This window comes from Tursiops truncatus, chromosome 4 (genome assembly GCF_011762595.2).
Source record: "Tursiops truncatus isolate mTurTru1 chromosome 4, mTurTru1.mat.Y, whole genome shotgun sequence".
Taxonomy (NCBI): domain Eukaryota; kingdom Metazoa; phylum Chordata; class Mammalia; order Artiodactyla; family Delphinidae; genus Tursiops; species Tursiops truncatus.
The window spans coordinates 33893362-33910811 of record NC_047037.1 but is presented as its reverse complement, the minus strand read 5'-3'; positions in this window follow the sequence as shown (position 1 = coordinate 33910811).

The following is a 17450-nucleotide window of genomic DNA, read 5'->3' as shown; positions in this document are numbered from 1 at the left end:
GACAGTTTGATTAATATGTGTCTTGGCATGTTTCTCTTGGATTTATCCTGTATGGGACTTTCTGTGCTTCTGGACTTGATTAACTATTTCCTTTCCCATATTAGGGGAGTTTTCAACTATAATCTCTTCAAATATTTTCTCAGTCCCTTTCTTTTTCTCTTCTTCTTATGGAACCCCTATATTTTGAATGTTGGTGCGTTTAATGTTGTCCCAGAGGTCTCTGAGGACTGTCCTCAATTCTTTTCATCCTCCTTCTTTATTTAGCTCTGCAGTAGTTATTTCCACTATTTTATCTCCAGGTCACTTATCCGTTCTTCTGCCTCAGTTATTCTGCTATTGATTCCATCTAGAGTATTTTCAATTTTATTTATTGTGTTGTTCATCATTGCTTGTTTCATCTTTAGTTCTACTAGGTGCTTGTTAAATGTTTTCTTGCATTTTGTCTATTCTATTTCCAAGATTTTGGATCATCTTTACTATCATTATTCTGAATTCTTTTTCAGGTAGACTGCCTATTTCCTCTTCATTTGTTAGGTCTGGTGGGTTTTTATTGTGCTCCTTCATCTGCTGTGTGTTTTTCTGTCTACTCAATTTGCTTATCTTACTATGTTTGGGGTCTCCTTTTTGTAGGCTGTAGGTTCGTAGTTCCTGTTGTTTTTTTGTCTGTCCCCAGTGGCTAAGGTTGGTTCAGTGGGTTGTGTAGGCTTTCTGGTGAAGTGGACTAGTGCCTGTGTTCTGATGGATGAGGCTGGATCTTGTCTTTCTAGTTGGCAGGTCCACGTTTGGTGGTGTGTTTTGGGATATCTGTGGACTTACTATGATTTTAGGTAGCCTCTCTGCTAATGGGTGTGGTTTTGTTCTTGTCTTGCTAGTTGTTTGGCATGGGGTGTCCAGCAGTGTAGCTTGCTCATCGTTGAATGAAGCTGGGTGCTGGTGTTGAGTTGGAGATCTCTGGGAGATTTTCGCCATTTGATATTTTGTGGATCTGGGAGGTGTCTTGTAGACTAGTGTCCTGAAGTTGTCTCTCCCACCTCTGAGGCTCAGCACTGACTCCTGGCTGCAGCACCTAGAGCCTCTCATCCACACGGCTCAGAATAAAAGGGGGAAAAATTGAAAGAAAGAAAGAAAGAAAGAAAGAAAGAAAGAAAGAAAGAAAGAAAGAAAGAAAGAAAGAAAGAAAGAAAGAAGGAAAGAAAGAAAAGAAGAAAGGAAGGAAGGAAGGAAGGATGTAAGAATGGAAGGAGGAGGGGTGGGAGGGAAGGTAGGGAGGACGGAGGAAGGAAGAAAGAAAGAAAGAGGAAAGAGGGTAAAATAAAGTAAAGTAAGATAAAATAAAATAAATTTATTAGGGCTTCCCTGGTGACGCAGTGGTTGAGAGTCCGCCTGCCGATGCAGGGGACACGGGTTTGTGCTCCGGTCCGGAAGATCCCACATGCTGCGGAGCGGCTGGGCCCGTGAGCCATGGCCACTGAGCTTGCGCGTCTGGAGTCTGTGCTCCGCAATGGGAGAGGCCACAACAGTGAGAGGCCCGTGTACCGCAAAAATAAATAAATAAATAAATTTATTAAAATAAAATATAATTATTAAGAAAAAGCTTTTAAAAAATGGACGGTTAGAACCCTAGGACAAATGGTGACTGCAAAGCTATACAGACAAAATCTCACACAGAAGCATACACATACACTCACAAAAACAGGAAAAGGGGAAAAAAAAATTAAATCTTGCTCTCAAAGTGCACCTCCTCAATTTGGGATGATTCATTGTCTATTCATGTATTCCAGAGATGCAGGGTACATCAAGTTGATTGTGGAGCTTTAATTCAGTGCTTCTGAGGCTGCTGGGAGATATTTCCCTTTCTCTTCTTCGTTCGCACAAGCTCCCGGGGCTCAGCTTTGGATTTGGCCCTGCCTATGCATGTAGGTCACCGGAGGGCGTCTGTTGTTCGCTCAGATAGGACAGGGTTAAAGGAGCAGCTGCCTCGGGGACTCTGGCTCACTCAGGCGGTGGGGAGGGAGGGGTGCGGATGCAGGGCGAGCCTGCGGTGGCAGAGGCCGGAGGGACATTGCACCACTCTGTGGCATGCCATGCATTCTCTCGGGGAAGTTGTCCCTGTATCCCAAGACCCTGGCAGTGGCGGGCTACACAGGCTCCCCAGAAGGGAGGTGTGGATAGTGACCTGTGCTCGCACACAGGCTTCTTGGTGGCAGCAGCAGCAGCCTTAGCGTCTCATGCCCATCTCTGGGGTCCGCGCTGTTAGCCGCGGCTAGTGCCCACTCTGGAGCTCCTTTAAGCAGTGCTCTTAATCCTCTCTCCTCGTGCACCAGGAAACAAAGAGGGAAGAAAAAGTCTCTCACCTCTTCAGCAGGTCTAGACTTTTCCGGACTCCCTCCCGGCTAGCTGTGGTGCACTAACCCCCTGCAGGCTGTGTTCACGCCGCCAACCCCAGAACTCTCCCTGCGCTCCGATCGAAGCCCGAGCCTCAGTTCCCAGCCCCCGCCTGCCCTGGCGGGTGAGCAGACAAGCCTCTCGGGCTGGTGAGTGCCGGTCGGCCCCGATCCTCTGTGCGGGAATCTCTCTGCTTTGCCCTCCGCACCCCTGTTGCTGTGCTCTCCTCCACGGCTCCAAAGCTTCCCTCTTCTGCCACCCACAGTCTCCGCCCGTGAAGGGGCTTCCTAATGTGTGGAAACTTTTCCTCGTTCACAGCTCCCTCCCACTGGTGCAGGTCCTATCCCTATTCTTTTGTCTCTGTTTATTCTTTTTTCTTTTGCCCTACCGAGATACGTCAGGAGTTTCTTGCCTTTTGGGAGGTCTGAGGTCTTCTGCCAGCGTTCAGTAGGTGTTCTGTAGGAGTTGTTACACGTGTATATGTATTTCTGGTGTATCTGTGGGGAGGAAGGTGATCTCCGCGACTTATTCTTCCGCCATATTTCCGATTCCCAGCCCCCCTCATTGTAGTTTTTTTTTTTTTTTTTGGAGATATGACTATGAGATTTATTTATTTATTTATTTATTTTTAACATCTTTATTGGGGTATAATTGCTTTACAATGGTGTGTTAGTTTCTGCTTTATAACAAAGTGAATCAGTCATACATAAACATATGTTCCCATATGTCTTCCCTCTTGCGTCTCCCTCCCTCCCACCCTCCCTATCCCACCCCTCCAGGCTGTCACAAAGCACCAAGCCAATATCCCTGTGCCATGCGACTGCTTCCCACTAGCTATCTACCTTACTACGTTTGTTAGTGTGTATATGCCCATGACTCTCTCTCGCCCTGTCACAGCTCACCCTTCCCCCTCCCCATAACCTCAAGTCCGTTCTCTAGGAGGTCTGCGTCTTTATTCCTGCTTTACCCCTAGGTTCTTCATGACATTTTTTTCCTTATATTCCATATATATGTGTTAGCATACGGTATTTGTTTTTTTCTTTCTGACTTACTTCACTCTGTATGACAGACTCTAGGTCTATCCACCTCATCACAAATAGCTCAATTTCGTTTCTTTTTATGGCTGAGTAATATTCCATTGTATATATGTACCACATCTTCTTTATCCATTCATCCGATGATGGGCACTTAGGTTGTTTCCATCTCCGGGCTATTGTAAATAGAGCTGCAATGAACATTTTGGTACATGACTCTTTTTGATATTTGGTCTTCTCAGTGTATATGCCCAGTAGTGGGATTGCTGGGTCATATGGTAGTTCTATTTGTAGTTTTTTAAGGAACCTCCATACTATTCTCCATAGTGGCTGAACCAATTCACATTCCCACCAGCAGTGCAAGAGTGTTCCCTTTTCTCCACACCCTCTCCAACATTTATTGTTTCTAGATTTTTTGACGATGGCCATTCTGACTGGTGTGAGATGATATCTCATTGTAGTTTTGATTTGCATTTCTCTAATGATTAATGATGTTGAGCATTCTTTCATGTGTCTGTTGGCAATCTGTATATCTTCTTTGGAGAAATGTCTATTTAGGTCTTCTGCCGATTTTTGGATTGTGTTGTTTGCTTTGCTAATGTTGAGCTGCATGAGCTTCTTGAAAATTTTGGAGATTAATCCTTTGTCAGTTGCTTCATTTGCAAATATTTTCTCCCATTCTGAGCATTGTCTTTTTCTCTTGTTTATGGTTTCCTTTGCTGTGCAAAAGCTTTTCAGTTTCGTTAGGTGCCATTTTTTAATTTTTGTTTTGATTTCCATTTCTCTAGGAGGTGGTTCAAAAAGGATCTTGCTGTGATTTATGTCATAGAGTGTTCTGCCTATGTTTTCCTCTAACAGTTTGACAGTGAGTGACCTTACATTTAGGTCTTTAATCCATTTTGAGTTTATTTTTGTGTATGGTGCTAGGGAGTGTTCTAGTTTCATACTGTTACATGTAGCTGTCCAGTTTTCCCAGCACCACTTATTGAAGAGGCTGTCTTTTCTCCACTGTATATTCTTGCCTCCTTTATCAAAGATAAGGTGACCATATGTGCATGGGTTTATCTCTGGGCTTTCTATCCTATTCTGTTGATCTATATTTCTGTTTCTGTGCCCGTACTATACTGTCCTGATTACTGTAGCTTAGTAGTATAGTCTGAAGTCAGAGAGCCTGATTCCTCCAGCTCCATTTTTTGTTCTCAATATAGCTTTGGCTATTCAGGGTCTTTTGTGTTTCCATACAAATTGTGAATTTTTTTGTTCTAGTTGTGTGAAAAATGCCAGTGGTAGTTTGATGGGGACTGCACTGAATCTGTTGATTGCTTTGGGTAATAGAGTCATTTTCACAATGTTGATTCTTTCAATCGAAGAACATGGTGTATCTCTCCATCTATGTGTATCATCTTTAATTTCTTTCATCAGTGTCTTATAATTTTCTGCATACAGTTCTTTTGTCTCCTTAGGTAGGTTTATTCCTAGATATTTTATTTTTTTTGTTGCAATGGCAAATGGGAGGGTTTCCTTAATATCACTTTCAGATTTTTCATCATTAGTGTATAGGAATGGTAGAGATTTCTGTGCATTAATTTTGTATCCTGCTACTTTACCAAGTTCATTGATTAGCTCTAGTAGTTTTCTGGTAGCATCTTTATGATTCTCTATGTATAGTATCATGTCATCTGCAAACAGTGACAACTTTACTTCTTCTTTTCCAATTTGGATTCATTTTATTTCTTTTTCTTCTCTGATTGCTGTGGCTGAAACTTCCAAAACTTCGTTGAATAATAGTGGTGAGAGTGGGCAACCTTGTCTTTTTCCTGATTTTAGTGGAAATTTTTGAAGTTTCAATTGAAAAAATTTTTCAAAATTTTCACCATTGAGGATGTTATTGGCTGTGGGTTTGTCATATATGGCCTTTATTATGTTGAGGAAAGTTCCCTCTATGCTTACTTTCTGCAGGGTTTTTATCATAAATGGGTGTTTAATTTTGTCCAAAGCTTTCTCTGCATCTATTGAGACGATCATCGGGTTTTTCTCCTTCAATTTGTTAATATGGTGTATCATGTTGATTGATTTGCGTATATTGAAGAATCCTTGCCTTCCTGGGATAAACCCAACTTGATCATGGTGTATGATCCTTTTAATGTGCTGTTGGATTCTGTTTGCTATTATTTTGTTGAGGATTTTTGCATCTATATTCATCAGTGATATTGACCTGTAGTTTTCTTTCTTTGTGACGTCTTTGTCTGGTTTTGGTATCAGAGTGATGGTGGCCTCATAGAATGAGTTTGGGAGTGTTCCTTCCTCTGCTGTATTCTGGAAGGGTTTGAGAAGGAGAGTTGTTAGCTCTTCTATAAATGTTTGAAAGAATTCGCCTGTGAAGCCGTCTGGTCCTGGGCTTTTGTTTTTGGAAGATTTTTAATCACAGTTTGAACTTCATTGCTTGTGATTGGTCTGTTCATATTTTCTATTTCTTCCTGATTCAGTCTTGGCAGGTTGTGCATTTCTAAGTATTTGTCCATTTCTTCCAGGTTGTCCATTTTATTGGCATAGAGTTGCTTATAGTAATTTTTCATGATCCTTTGTATTTCTGCAGTGTCAGTTTTTACGTCTTCTTTTTCATTTCTAATTCTATTGGTTTGAGTCGTCTCCCTTTTTTTCTTGATAAGTCTGGCTAATGGTTTATCAATTTTGTTTATCTTCGCAAGGAACCAGCTTTAACTGTTATTGATCATTGCTATGACTTCCTTCACTGCTTTTTCATTTATTTCTGATCTGATCTTTATGATACATTTCCTTCTGCTTACTTTGGGTTTTTTTTGTTCTTCTTTCTCTAATTGCTTTAGGTTTAAGGTTGGGTTCTTTATTTTAAATGTTTCTTGTTTCTTAAGGTAGTATTGTATTGCTGTAAACTTCCCTCTTTGAACTGCTTTTGCTGCATCCCATAGGTTTTGTGTCGTGTTTTTATTGTCATTTGTTTCTAGGTATTTTCTGATTTCCTCTTTGATTTCTTCAGTGATCTCTTGGTCATTCAGTAGTGTGTTGTTTACCTTTTATGTGTTTGTATTTCTTACAGATTCTTTCCTGTAATAGATATCTAGTCTCATAGCATTGTGGTCAGAAAAGATACTTGATACGATTTCTATTTTCTTAAATTTACCAAGGTTTGATTTGTGACCTAACATATGATCTATCCTGGAGAATGTTCCATGAGCACTTGAAAAGAATGTGTATTCTGTTGCTTTTGGATGGAATGTCCTATAAATATGAATTAAGTCCATATTGTTTAATGTATCATTTAAAGCTTGTGTTTCCTTATTTATTTTCATTTTGGATGATCTGTCCATTCGCGAAAGTCGGGTGTTAAAGTCCCCTACTATGGTTGTGTTACTGTCGATTTCCCCTTTTATGGCTGTTAGTATTTGCCTTATGTATTGAGGTGCTCCTATGTTGGGTGCATAAATATTTACAATTGTTACATCTTCTTCTTGGATTTATCCCTTGATCATTATGTAGTGTCCTTCTTTGTCTCTTGTAATAGTCTTTGTTTTAAAGTCTGTTTTGTCTGATATGAAAATTTTTACTGCAACTTTCTTTTGGTTTCCATTTGCATGGAATATCTTTTTCCATCCCCTCACTTTCAGTCTGTATGTGTCCCTAGGTCTGAAGTGGGTCTCTTGTAGACAGCATATATATGGGTCTTGTTTTTGTAGCCATGCAGCCAATCTATGTTTTTGGTGGAGGTTTTAATCCATTTACATTTAAGGTAATTATCGATATGTATTTTTCTATTACCATTTTCTTAATTGTTTTGGGTTTATTATTATTGGTCTTTTCCATCTCTCTCTTTCCTGCCTAGAGAAGTTCCTCTAGCATTTGTTGTAAAGCTGGTTTGGTGGTGCTGAATTCTCCTGGCTTTTGCTTGTCTGTAAAGGTTTTAATTTCTCCATCAAATATGAATGAGATCCTTTCTGGGTAGAGTAATCTTGGTTGTAGATTTTTCTCCTTCATCACTTTAAATATGTCCTGCCACTCACTTCTGGCTTGCAGAGATTCTGATGAAAGATCAGCATTTAACCTTATGGGGATTCCCTTGTGTGTTATTTGTTGTTTTCCCCTTGGTGCTTTTAATATGTTTTCTTTGTATTTAATTTTTGACAGTTTGATTAATATGTGTCTTGGTGTGTTTCTCCTTCGATTTATTCTGTATGGGACTCTCTGTGCTTCCTGGACTTGAATAACTATTTCCTTTCCCATATTAGGGAAGTTTTCAACAATAATCTCTTCAAATATTTTCTCAGTCCTCCTCTTCTTCTCTTCTTCTTCTGGGACCCCTATAATTTGAATGTTCATGCATTTAGTGTTGTTCCAGAGGTCTCTGAGGCTGTCGTCCGTTCTTTCCATTCTTTTATCTTTATTCTGCTCTGCAGTAGTTATTTCCACTACTTTATCTTCCAGGTCACTTATCCATTCTTATGCCTCAGTTATTCTGCTCTTGATCCCTTCTAGAGCATTTTAAATTTAATTTATTGTGTTGTTTATCATTGTTTGTTTGCTCTTTAGTTCTTCTAGGTCCTTGTTAAAAGTTTCTTGTATTTTCTCCATTGTATTTCCAAGATTTTGGATCATCTTTACTATCATTATTCTGAATTCTATTTCAGGTAGACTGCCTATTTCCTCTTCATTTGTTAGGTCTGGTGGGTTTTTGCCTTGCTCCTTCATCTGCTATGTGTTTCTCTTACCTTACTGTGTTTGGGGTCTCCTTTCTGCAGCCTGCAGGTTCATAGTTCCCATTGTTTTTGGTGTCTGTCCCCAGTGGCTAATGTTGTTTCAGTGGGCTGTGTAGGCTTCCTGGTGGAGGGGACTAGTGCCCGTGTTCTGATGGATGAGGCTGGATCTTGTTTTTCTATTGGGCAGGTCCCCGTCTGGTGGTGTGTTTTGGGGTCTCTGTGTCCTTATTATGATTTTAGGCAGCCTCTGTGCTAATGGATGGGGTTGTATTCCTGTCTTGCTAGTTGTTTGGCATAGGGTGTCCAGCACTGTAGCTTGCTGGTCTTTGAGTGGAGCTGGGTCTTGGCATTGAGATGGTTATCTCTGGGAGATTTTCCCCCTTTGATATTACGTGGAGCTGGGACCTGTCTTTTGGACCAGTGTCTTGAACTTGTCTCTCCCACCTCTGTGGCACAGCTCTGACGCCTGGCTGGAGCACCAAGAGCCAAAAGGAGAAAATTACTTCAAATGACCAAAATTACTCTTTGGCATAAATTACAGTTCCCCAGAGGTGAAGTCACAACGCTTGGTCTTTGAGCTTGTCAGCTCGTGCAGATGCATGTTTCTGTTCCACCAAGGAATAAGCATAAGTTGGCAGCCAGTGCCCAGCAGGAGAGAAACAGGGAGTATCCCCCAAACAAATGGTTTTAGCAGCTGCTAGGAACGTTCCCCCAAAACCCCCTCCTGGGGACAGTGAGCCAGGAGCAGTGGCTTCTCACAGCCACCCCTGTGAGTTTTCCAGAAATGTTTCTTAAATCCACTCACCCTTTTGCACACCATGGGCAATACCATTGTTCAGCTTTTCCTCATAATTTTCTCATAAATTTCAAGGTTCCTAACTGGTCTTCCTGGCACTGTTCTCTCATCTACCATTAGAATTACCATTCTAGAAATCAAATCCTAGTAGTTCATTATCTGCCCAGGGGACAAAATGAATGCTTAAGCATTTAGAGTCCCTCTTCCATCTTCACTTCCCACTCCCACAACTTCCTGTACTCCAGTACTCATAATTCTTCAAAGACACATTTTCACCATTCACTGAGAATGTCAAAGCTTTTCACCCTCTGAGGCTCTGAGCATGTTGATTTCCCTGATCTAAAATAACATTTTCTTCTACCCTGTATTGATTTGCTAAGGCTGCTATAACAGAATACCACAGATTGGTGGCTTGAACAGCAGAAATTCATTTTCTCACAGTTGTGGAGGATGGAAGTTCAAGATCAAGACGTTGGCATGGTTGGTTTCCTCTGAGGTCTCTCTCCTTGCCTTGCAGACAGCCACCTTCTCGTTGCTTTGTCCTCACATGGTTGTCCCTCATGTCTCCTTCTGTGTCCAAATCTCCTCTTCTTATTAGGAAACCAGTCTGTTTGGATTAGGGCCCTAATGGTCCCATTTTAATTGAAACAGATCTTTAATGGCACTATCTCCAAATAGAGTCACATTCTGCAGTATTGGGGATTAGCGCTTCAACATATGAATTTTGGGGATGGGGAGGACACAATTTTGCCCATAACATACCATATCCTCCAACTACTTATCCTTCAAGATCCAGTTTTCTGAGAAGCGTTCCCTGGCTCCTCTAGTTATTAACTCCCTGATGCACCTGTAACACTTGGTAGTTAGCTCAATTATCACACTAACTATACAGTATTGTAATAATTGATGGCATAAGTTGGCAAACATTTTCTTAAAGGGCAGGTGTAAATGTTTTAGGCTTTTCAGGCCAGACAGTCTCTATCACAACTACTCAACTCTGCCATTGTAATAAAGGGAATTCAGAGCTCTTTATATGCCCAGGTGCCACTCTATGGCAGCATCACAAGTCCCCAGTATGAGAATTTTTCTTTCAGTTTTCCTATGAGCATAAGAATGGTGGACTACAAGAAAACATCTTTTATTTGCTATAACTCATTTATTTCTCATAAAAATCTAGTGTAGCTTGCAGAGAAAAGCACATATACATTTTACACCCAGGTGCCATTGGCAATTTATGCATGGTCTAGGTAACTTCACCAGCTGTGGGATCCAGAGCAGGTCACTTAATTTCTTTGGAAGCAAATTCTTAATTTTTAAAACAAACAGTTGGATGGAAAGTATTTACTATGGGGGAGCAATTGGCATTGAGGCCGGTCAATACTTCCATATGTGAGACTCATATAAATATAAATACATAGAGTCAAATAAATACCTCATGTTGAGTTAATTCTGAAATATTGCATACAAGGTACATCATTGGGTTACCTCAGATTTAACCCAATCTCTGATCCTTTTTCGAAAATGGTAACCACTAGCCACATGTGGCTATTAAGTTTAAATTCAAATTTATTCAAATTAAAAAAATTAAAAACTCAGGGGAGACCTTCAAGACAGTGGAAGAGTAAGATGTGGAGATGACCTTCCTCCCCACAAATACTTCAGAAATACATCTACATGTGGAACAACTCCTACAGAACACCTACTGAATGCTGGCAGAAGACCTCAGATTTCCCAAAAGGCAAGAAACTCCCCACATACCTGGGTAGGGCAAAAGAAAAAAGCAAAAAACAGAGACAAAAGAATAGGGATGGGACCTGCACCAGTGGGAGGGAGCTGTGAACGAGGAAAAGTTTCCACACACTAGAAAGCCCCTTCACTGGCAGAGATGGGGGGTGGTGGTGGTGGGGAGAACTTTGGAGCAACAGAGGAGAGCACAGCTACAGGAATGCAGAGGGCAAAGTGGAGAGATTCCCGCACAGAGGATCGGTGCCGACCGGCACTCACCAGCCGGAGAGGCTTGCCTGCTCACCCGCCGGGCCGGGAGGGAGCTAGGAGCTGAGGCTCCAGCTTCGGGGGTCAGATCCCAGGGAGAGGACTGGGGTTGGCTGCATAAACACAGCCTGAAGGGAGCTAGTGCGCCACAGCTAGCCGGGAGGGAGGGCGGGAAAACTCTGGAACTGCCTAAGAGGCAAGAGACCCTTGTTTCAGGGTGCATGAGGAGAGGGGATTCAGAACACTGCCTAAATGAGCTCCAGAGATGGGCACAAGCTGCGGCTATCAGCGCAGACACCAGAGACGGGCATGAAATGCTAAGGCTGCTGCTGCAGCCACCAAGAAGCCTGTGTGCAAGCACAGGTCACTATCCACACCTCTCCTCCCAGAAGCCTGTGCAGCCTGGCACTGCCAGGGTCCCCTGGTGCAGGGACAACTTCCCTGGGGGAACATATGGTGCACCTCAGGCTGTGGCAAAGTCATGCCAGCCTCTGCCGCCACAGGCTCACCCCGCATTCTGTACCCCTCCCTTCCCTCCACCTGAGTGAGCCAGAGCCCCCTAATCAGCTACTCCTTTAACCCCATCCTGTCTGAGTGAAGAACAGACGCCCTCAAGGGACCTACACGCAGAGGTGGTGCAAATCCAAAGCTGAACCCTAGGAGCTGTGCGAACAAAGAAGAGAAGGGAAATCTCTGCCAGCAGCCCCAGGAACAGCGGATTAAATCTCCACAATCAACTTGCTGTAGGCTGCATCTGTGGAATACCTGAATAGATAATGAATTATCTCAAAATTGAGATGGTGGACTATGGGAGTGACGATATATATATATATATATTTTTTCCTTTTTCTCTTTTTGTGAGTGTGTATGTGTATGCTTCTGTGTGTGATTTTGTCTGTATAGCTTTGCTTTTACCACTTGTGGGTTCTGTCTGTCCATTTTTTAAAAAAAATTTATTTTGTTTATTTTTATTTTTGGCTGTGTTGGGTCTTTGTTGCTGCGTGCTGGCTTTCTCTAGTTGCGGCAAGTGGGGGCTACACTTTGTTGTGGTGCACGGGCTTCTCATTGTGGTGGCTTCCCTTGTTGCAGAGCACATGCTCCAGGCATGCGGGCCTCAGTAGTTGTGGCATGTAGGCTTCAGTAGTTGTGGCTCACGGGCTCTAGAGTGCAGGCTCAGCAGCTGTGGTGCATGGGCTTAGTTGCTCCGCGGCATGTGGGATCTTCCCAGACCAGGGCTCGAACCTGTGTCTCCTGCATTGGCAGGCAGATTCTTAACCACTGTGCCACCAGGGAAGCCCTTTGGTTTTTTTTTTAGTATAGTTTTTACCACTTGTTATCATTGGTGGATTTGTTTTTCGGTTTGGTTGCTCTCTTCTTTCATTTTTTTCTCATTGTTTATTACATTTTAATTTTAATTTTTTATTTTAATAGCTTTCTTTTACTTTATTTTTCCTTCTTTCTTTCTTTTCCCCTTTTCTTCTGAGCCATGAGGCTGACAGGGTCTTGGTACTCCAGGTGGGTGTCAGGACTGTGCCTCTGAGGTGGGAGAGCCGAGTTCAGGACACTGGTCCACCAGAGACCTCCTGGCTCCACATAATATCAAATGGTGAAAGTTCTCCCAGAGATCTTCATCTCAACGCTAAGAACCAGCTCCACTCAACGACCAGAAAACTACAGGGCTGGACACCCTATGCCAAACAATTAGCAAGACAGGAACACAAACCCACCCATTAGCAGAGAAGTTGCCTAAAACAATAACAAGGTCACAGACACACCAAAACACATTACCAGACATGGACCTGCCACCAGAAAGACAAGATTCAGACTCATCCACCAGAACACAGGAACTAGTCCCCTCCATGAGGAAGACTACAAAACCCACTGAACCAAACTTAGCCACTGGGGGCAAACACTGGAAACAATAAGACCTAGCAACCTGCAGCCTGCAAAGAGGAGACCTCAAACACAGGAGGTTAAGCAAAATGAGAAGACAGACAAACACACAGCAGATGAAGGAGCAAGGTAAAAACTCACCAGACCAAACAAATGAAGAGGAAATAGGCAGTCTACCTGAAATACAATTCAGAGTTATGATAGTAAAGTTGATCCAATATGTTGGAAATAGAATGGAGAAAATATAAGAAGCATTTAAAAAGGACCTAGAAGAACTAAATAGTAAACAAACAATGATGAAGAAGACAATAAATGATACTAAAAATTCTCTAGAAGGGATCAAGAGCAGAATAAATGAGGCAGAAGAACGGATAAGGGACCTGATAGATAAAATAGTGGAAATAACTGCTACAGAGCAGAATAGGGAGAAAAGAATGAATTGAGGACAGTCTCAGAGACCTCTGGGACAACATTAAATGCACCATCATTCGAATTATAGGGGTCCCAGAAGAAGAAGAGAAAAAGAGGGAGACTGAGAAAATATTTGAAGAGATTATAGTTGAAAACTTCCCTAATATGGGAAAGGAAATAGTTAATCAAGTCCAGGAAGCACAGAGAGTCTCATACAGGATAAATGCAAGGAGAAACACATGAAGACACATATTAACCAAACTTTCAAAAATTAAATATAAAGAAAAAATATTAAAAGCAACAAGGGAAAAATAACATACAAGGGAATCCCCATAAGGTTAACAGCTAAACTTCCAGCAGAAACTCTCCAAGCCAGAAGGGAGTGACAAGACATATTTAAAATGATGAAAGGGAAAAAACTAAAACCAAGATTCTGCTACACAGTAAGGGATCTCATTCAGAGTCTACTGAGAAATTAAAACCTTTACAGACAAGTGAAAATTAAGAGAATTCAGCACCACCAAGCCAGCTTTACAAAACATGTTAAAGGAACTTCTCTAGGCAGGAAGCACAAGAGAAGGAAAAGACCTACAAAAACAAACCCAAAACAATTAAGAAAATGGTAATAGGAACATACATATCGATAATTACCTTAAATATAAATGGATTAAATGCTCCAACCAAAAGACATAGATTGGCTGAATGGATACAAAAACAAGACCCATATATATGTTGTCGAAAAGAGACCCACTTCAGACCTAGGAACACATACCAACTGAAAATGAGAGGATGGAAAAAGATATTCCATGCAAATGGAAACCAAAAGAAAGCTGGGGTAGCAATTCTTATATCAGACAAAATAGACTTTAAAATAAAGACTATTACAAGAGACAAAGAAGGACACTACATGATGATCAAGGGATTGATCCAAGAAGAAGGTATAACAATTGTAAATATTTATGCACCCAACATAGGAGCACCTCAATACATAAGGCAAATGCTAACAGCCATGAAAGGGGAAATCAACAGTAACATAATCACAGTAGGGGACTTTCACCAATGGACAGATCATCCTAAATGAAAATAAATAAGGAAACACAAGTTTTAAATGATACATTAAACAAGATGGACTTAATTGATATTTATAGGACATTCCATCCAAAAACAACAGAATACATTTTCTTCTCAAGTGCTTATGGAACATCCATCAGGATAGATCATATCTTGGGTCACAAATCAAGCATTGGTAAATTTAAGAAAATTGAAATCATATGAAGTATCTTTTCTGACCACAACATTATGAGGCTAAATATCAATTACAGGAAAAAAATCTGTAAAAAATACAAACACATGGAGGCTAAACAATACAGTTCTTAATAACCAAGAGATCACTGAATAAATCAAAGAGGAAATTAAAAAATACCTAGAAACAAATGACAATGAAGTCACGATGACCGAAAACCTATGGGATGCAGCAAAAGCAGTTCTAAGAGGGAAGTTTATAGCAATACAAGCCTACCTTAAGAAACAAGAAATGTCTGAAACAAACAGCCTAACCTTATACCTAAAGAAATTGCAGAAAGAAGAACAGAGTAAAACACAAAGCTAGCAGAAGGAAAAAAAATTATAAATCAGATCAGAAATAAATGAAAAGGAAATGAAGGAAACAATAGCAAAGATCAATAAAGCTAAAAGCTGGTTCTTTGAGAGGATAAACAAAATTGATAAACATTGGGCTTCCCTGGTGGCGCAGTGGTTGAGAGTCCACCTGCCGATGCACGGGATGCAGGTTCGTGCCTCGGTCTGGGAAGATCCTGCATGCCACGGAGCAGCTAGGCCCGTGAACCATGGCCACTGAACCTGTGCATCTGGAGCCTGTGCTCCACAATGGGAGAGGCCACAACAGTGAGAAGCCCAGGTACCGCAAAAAAATAAATAAATAAATAAAATAAAAAAATTGATAAACATTAAACAGACTCATCAAGAAAAAGAGGGAGAGGACTCAAATCAATAAAATTAGAAATGAAAAAGGAGAAGTTACAATAGACACTGCAGAAATACAAAGCATCCTAAGAGACTACTACAAGCAACTCTATGCCAATAAAATGGAAAACTTGGAAGAAATAGACAAATCTTAGAAAAGCACAACCTTCCAAGACTGAACCAGGAAGAAATAGAAAATAAAAACAGACCAATCACAAGCAATGAAATTGAAACTGTGATTAATAATCTTCCAACAAACAAAAGCCCAGGACCAGATTGCTTCACAGGCTAATTCTATCAAACATTTAGCGAAGAGCTAACATCTATCCTTTTCAAAATCTTCCAAAATATAGTAGAGGGAGGAACACTCTCAAACTCATTCTATTGAGGTCACCATCATCCTGACACCAAAACCAGACAAAGATGTCACAAAGTAAGAAAACTACAGGCCAATACCACTGATGAACATAGATGCAAAAATCGTCAACAAAATATTAGCAAACAACCAGTATCAAAACTAACTCCTGAACAATCATCGACAGGAAGACCCTGGAATTCACCAAAAAAGTTACCCAAAGAGAAAGGAGAAGCCACAGTAAGAAGGTAGGAGGGGTGCAATGACAGTAAAATCAAATCCCATAACTGCTGGTTGGGTGACTCACAAACTGGAGAACATTTATACCACAGAGGTCCACCCAATGGAGTCAAGGTTCTGAGCCCCACATCAGGCTTCCCAATCTGGGGGTCTGTCAATGGGAGGAAGAATTCCTAGAGAATCAGACTTTGAAGGCTAGTGGGATTTGATTGCAGTACTTCGACAGGACTGGGGGAAACAGAGATTCCACTCTTGGAGGGCACACACAAAGTAGGGTGCACATCGGGACCCAGGGAAAGGAGCAGTGACCCCATAGGAGACTGAACCAGACCTACATGCTAGTGTTGGAGGGTCTCCTGCAGAAGCGGGGGGTGGCTGTGTCTCACCATGAGGACAACGACACTGGCAGCATAAGTTCTGAGAACTATTCCTTGGCATGTGTCCTCCCAGAGTATGCCATTAGCCACACCAAAGGGCCTGGGTAGGCTCCAGTGTAGGGGTGCTTCAGGCCAAACAACCAAGAGGGAGGAAACCCAGCCCCACCCATCAGCAGACAAGTGGATTAAAGTTTTACTGAGCTCTGCCCAACAGAGCAACACACAGCTCTACCCACCACCAGTCCCTCCCATTAGGAAAGGTGCACAAACCACTTAGATAGCCTCATCTACCAGAGGGCAGACAGCAGAAGCAAGAAGAACTACAATCAGGCAGTCTGTAGAACAAAAGCCACACTCACAGAAAGATAGACAGATGAAAAGGCAGAGGGCTATGTACCAGATGAAGGAACAAGATAAAACCCCAGAAAAACAACTAAATGAAATGGAGATAGGCAAATGTCCAGGAAAAGAATTCAGAATAATGATAGTGCAGATGATCCAGGACCTCGGAAAAAGAATGGAGGCAAAGATTGAGAAGGTACAAGAAATGTTAAACAAAGATCTAGAAGAATTAAAGAACAAACAAACAGAGATGAACAACACAATAACTGAAATGGAAAATATACTAGAAAGAATCGATAGCAGAATAACTGAGGCAGAAGAACAGATCAGTGACCTGGAAGACAGAATGCAGGAATTCACTGCTGCGGAACAGAATAAAGAAAAAAGAATGAAAAGAAATGAAGACAGACTAAGAGGCCTCTAGGACAACATTAAACACAACAACATTCGCATTATAGGGGTCCCAGAAGGAGAAGAGAGAGAGAAAAGACCTGAGAAAATATTTGAAGAGATTATAGTCAAAAAATTCCCTAACATGGGAAAGGAAATAGCCATCCAAGTCCAGGAAGCGTGGAGTGTCCCATACAGGATAAACCCAAGGAGAAACATGCCGAGACAGATAGTAATCAAATTGGAAAAAATTAAAGACAAAGAAAAATTATTGAAAGCAGCAAGGGAAAAATGACAACATACAAGGGAACTCCCATAAGGTTAACAGCTGAATTCTCATAAGAAGCTCTGCAAGCCAGAAGGGAGTGGCATGATATACTTAAAGTGATGAAAGGGAAGAACCTACAACCAAGATTACTCCACCCAGCAAGGATCTTATTCAGCTTAGATGGAGAAATCAAAAGCTTTACAGACAAGCAAAAGCTAAGAGAATTCAGCACCACAAAACCAGATCTACAGAAA